This window comes from Acanthochromis polyacanthus, chromosome 6 (assembly GCF_021347895.1).
Source record: "Acanthochromis polyacanthus isolate Apoly-LR-REF ecotype Palm Island chromosome 6, KAUST_Apoly_ChrSc, whole genome shotgun sequence".
NCBI classification, from domain to species: domain Eukaryota; kingdom Metazoa; phylum Chordata; class Actinopteri; family Pomacentridae; genus Acanthochromis; species Acanthochromis polyacanthus.
Window position 1 is genome coordinate 23,106,380 of NC_067118.1, and position 5,038 is coordinate 23,111,417.

General features: G+C 46.0%; 1 pseudogene; it reads right to left on the reverse strand.

The window, feature by feature from the left end:
• Positions 1-1,271: 1,271 nt before the first annotated feature.
• On the reverse strand, positions 1,272-3,162 carry LOC110952970 (uncharacterized; annotated as a pseudogene).
• Positions 3,163-5,038: the final 1,876 nt, after the last annotated feature.

Genomic DNA, 5,038 nt, shown 5'->3' on the forward strand with positions numbered 1-5,038 from the left:
TTAGAAATGTTGCTGAAATTTTTCTACTGTCTTGTAATTTCAGTGTAAATACCCCACTGAAACTTCTGAAAAACTAATCATAATTACACACGCGACAGTAATCACATCCACATGCTTGGGGTTATTACAATCTGGTTCTTTCATAAATTCAGCACCGCTTCATTCTGGTGTCCTGATGGAGTATGAATGGACAGATGAGCCATCTCCTGCATTTTTGTGGAAGCTTTTCAGCAAAGTAGTTCTGATTCAGAAAAATGCTTTCCTTTCCTCCAGTCTTTCACAGTGCGTGAATGCCAGGAGGATTCCAGGAATGTGCTTTCGTTGAATTTTCTGACATTCCAAGTGGAAAATTGGTCCTGGAAAATTACTTGCATCCTTATAGAGCAGGATCGAGAACTTGGTCTTACCTGCTCTTGAAACTGCTGTTTGGACATTTTGTTTATCACCTGGCTTATTTATGCTCTGCATTTTATATGATCAGACTGATGAATGCCACAGTAACTGAATTCCTCGTGAGGAGCCTCAGTAGCCTCATTTACAGAGTCAAACAAGGCGTAACCATGATGTGAAACCAGACAACCAATAATATCCTCCATTGCTCATCCAGCATACAAGGGTGGAAAAAAGTACAACAATGTATTAATGTATTTTGAATGACGACAGTATACACTCTTTAGATCAAAACATAGGAGTTCACTTTTTCCTTAAGAAACACATGAACCACACCCTAGCAGTGTACATGATGATTCTTCCATTGTGCTAGCACATTTTCCAGATGTTTATTACTCCACCAATGAATGCGGCAGAGTTATGTGACATTCGGCATAACTCATCTGTCTGTGTGTCTATTAGCAACATTACTCAAAAACAAATGGATTGCGCTGACATTTTCAGGGAAGGTCAGAAATGACACAAGGACCAAGTGATTAGATTTTGACAGTGATGTGGCTTATAGTCTGGATCCACGGATTTGTTCAAGACTTCTGTATCACTGCAAGGTAACGGCACAGCACCACTGTAACTATGGCTATAAGTGAATGCTACATGATCGCTACATCGCTCCTGGTACTTTGCCCTCTTCCGTTCATTCGCCTCCTCCGTTCGATCCTCCCATGGAACTGTTAGTTCTATCAGAATGCCCTGCTTTGCAGAGACTGACGAAAGTACTATGTCAGGCCGCAATGGAGTTGCTAAGATGTGATCTGGAAATTTGAGCTGCTTCTCCAAGTCCACACGCACATCCCAGTCCACTGCTGAGGCGAGAAGGCCAGCTACTGGTTTGGGTCGTGGCTGTGGCTGCTCTCCAGCTCTAATGAAGGCGATCTTCCTCCTGTCATACTGCTGTTCTTCCCATACAGTGCAGCACTGCACAGGCTGCGTGGAAAGCCCATCCATCTACGGAGATAGCTGCTGATCTTCCTTTCCATAGTCTCTACCATGGACAAGGGCACCTCGTACACCAACAGAGGCCATAGTACTCGGGGCAAGATGCCGTGCTGGTAAATCCATGCCTTAAACCTGCCAGGTAAGCCAGACTTGTCCACAGCCGATAGCCATGTCTGGAGCTCCTTTGTGGTTGGTTCGGATTGCTGCAGCATCCCTGAGACTACAGTCAAAGACCTTTCCCAGGCTCTTCACTGGTTTCTCGGTGATCGAAGGGATTGCTGTGTCATCCACGAAGAAGCAGGACTTGTCCATCACCTTTCCCTTCTTCAGCACCATGGCTCGGGACTTAGCAGGTTTAAAGCTCATTCTTGCCCAGGAGATTAGCTTCTCCAGGCCCTGGAGTATCCATCTCCCCCCAGGCACAGATGTTGTGGTGACCGTCAGGTCATCCATCAACGCTCTGATGGGGGGCTGCTGAATGCCAGATTTGGACAAAGGACCTCTGCACTCCCTCTCAGCTGCTTTGACTACCATGTTCATGGCAAGAGCAAAAAGGCTAACTGAGATTGTACACCCTGTTCTAATGCCCTTTTCAAGCCAATGCCAGTCCGATGTTACTCTCCCAGAAGTTACTCTCAACCTGAAATTCCCATAGTAATTCAGGATAAGGTCCTTGATCTTACAGGGTACATGGTGGCGAACGAGGGTAGTCTCCACGAGCTTGTGGGGTATGGATCCATAGGCATTGGCGAGATCAAGCCACAGCACCACAAGGTCTCCCTTGCCCTCTCGCGCCTCCCTGATCAACTGGGTGACAACTCCAGTGTGCTCTAGGCAACCAGTCACTCCGGGAATCCCGCCTTTCTGGACTGAAGTGTCGATGTAACCGTTCTTGAGCAGGAAGTCTGTCAACCTTCTAGATAAGATGCTGAAGAAGATCTTCCCCTCTACGCTAAGTAGCGAGATGGTTCTGAACTGCTCCAGCATGGTGGAATCCTCCTTCTTAGGTATCCAGACGCCCTCCGCCTGCCTCCACTGGTCTGCTACCACTCCTCTACACCAAACCACACGCAGGATCTTCCAGAGGATTCTCAGGAGCCCAGGGCAGCATTTGTACACCTTGTACGGTACACCACTTGGTCCTGGGGCAGATCCTGCTCTAGCTGCAGTAACTACCTCCTGGATTTCCTTCTAGGTGGGCTCAGTGGTCATGAAATCGACAGTAGGAAGTGGTATGTCCACCAAGGCACTGTGGGGCCATAGGTTGTGCTCTCTATCAGGGTCACTCAAGTTGTTCTTCAGGAACTGGTCTATCTCTTCCTTGGAGCAAACTAACTGCCCGCTGTGCTTCTGCCCTAACAGCCGTTTGGTAAATCCAAATGGATCGGCAATGAATGCAGTTCGCTTCCTGGCTCTCTCTCTCCTTCGTCTCCTGTGCCATTCAGCTCTGCGCAGGGTCATAAGTTTCTTTCGGATGATGTTATGTAGCTCCGTCAATAGTGGCTTCTCCTCCTCAGTTGCTACCTTGTACTGCTTCGCCAGGGCCCGGAGCTCTTGCCACAGCTGGTGGATCATCTCTGCTCTTCAGTTCCTGGTGGAGTTGGGGCTGGTGGACTTGCACTCTTTTACACCAAATCTCCCTGCGCCAAGTGTGACAATGATGGTGGTCATGGTCTGGAGCCGTCTGTCTGCATCCCCTTTCACTGTTGCTTCAATGACTCTGGTTGTATCTTCATTGAATTGGTGCCAGATTCTGTGCTGACTTGCTGGAGGCCATTTGATACATGGCTGTTGAACTACTTTTCTGTGGGCTGGAGTGCTCCTCACTTGGAGGTTCTGGGCTCTGTGGGGTGTCTCCTGGCCGTGCCCCTCCGTTGTCTCACCAGGACTAGGTCCTGTGCGCTGTGTTGTGCACTCCCGCACCAAGCATTTCATTCGGCCTTGATGGATCTTAAGGCCGCGCTCCTTCTTGCAGATCTTGCTGCAGATGCATCTTTGGATTGCCGTTGTCGTGCCGTTTGCCAAAGTCGTCAACATTATATCCGTCCTGTTGGGGAACTCATCCCCCCCCCCCTCTCAGGCTCCCCTGGGGGTATTGTTCTGTGGATTGTTGTGTAGCTTTGGTTGGGTTTCTCCCTCACGAGAGGGCATCAGAGTCCTGCAGATAGTTTTTGTCCTAGAATGGTAGCAAAGTCAGATTTGACAGTTAAGCTAAATAAAACTCTTGTAGTCTTGTCATTGGTGATTAAACCAATAGTTTATGACTAGGTATATAGATTTTTTTTCAATGATATACACTATTGTTTAAAGGTTTTGGGGTCACTTACAAATGTCCTTATTTTTGAAAGAAACAGTTTTTTTGTTCAATGTCGATTACATGAAATTAATCAGAAATACAGCCAAGACATTGTTAATGTGGTAAATGACTATTGTAGGTGGAAACAACTGATTTTTAATGGAATATTCAAATAGGGGCACAGAGGGCCATTTCCAGCAACCATCACTCCTATTTTCTAATGGCACATTGCATTAGCTAATTGTGTTGAAAGGCTAATTGACGATAAGAAAACTCTGGTGCAGTTATGTTAGCACATGAATAAGTGTGAGTTTTCATGAAAAACATGAAATTGCCTGGGTGACCCCAAACCTTTGAACAGTTGTGCATATTACCAAATGTCATTCATGTATGATGGATGAATAAAGCTTTACTGTCCAAAGATGTGTTATCTAAGGAGAAGCTAACACAAATTTTGCATTGTTGTCTTCAATGGGTAGAAGCTGTTTAAAGATTTTTGTTTCTTGCAGAGAGGTAAATTTTGAAAAAATGCTGACATCCATCCATTCTCTATACACTGCTTTATCCTCACTAGGGTCGCGGGGGGTGCTGGAGCCTATCCCAGCTGACTCGGACGAAGGCAGGGGACACCCTGGACAGGTCGCCAGTCTGTCACAGGGCTGAAAATGCTGACATGCAGATGGCAAAAAGAGAAAGGAGAAAGCCACCTGAAATTCACGACCAGTGGTAGGCTGATACTGCAAGCTACATCCATAGAGTCAGACTCATGTAACAATGACATAACACTGATGATTTGACTGTATATTTTTACATTAAAACACTGTTATTATTACCTCAGAGAACATATGCATGCAGTCAGTAAAGATCGGTATAGGAAACAGTCTCTACAGATGTGTGAGCAACTGCAGTCGGTGACCGTACAATCACCACGAAACATCAAGACAAACAGCATCAAAGCCCAAAAAAATGCTGAGCAAGAAGGAAAAGTTTACCAATTGCTGCTGTCACTTCCGTCATCCTTCTGTGGATCTGCGAGTCATTTATAATCTCAGTTCCTCCATTAATAACCACTAAGGGGGAGAATAAAGCAGATTTTGACGTCTGTGTACTCCATGAGATGAGGCGCTCACACCAGGAGGCTGTACCCCCGCTAGTTGGGACAGATCTCCTGCAATGCAGTAAACAGCCAATGCAGATGTATATACTTCCCCTGTGGCACATGCACGCACTTAATCATGCAAATATCTGCACGCATGCATCACACATTTGATACAAATCCTTCTGCGTGCACTCGTGAAAAAATAAATGTAGACATATTTGTTCAAAATCAAAAGTTGCAAATGCTAACTGTTTTTA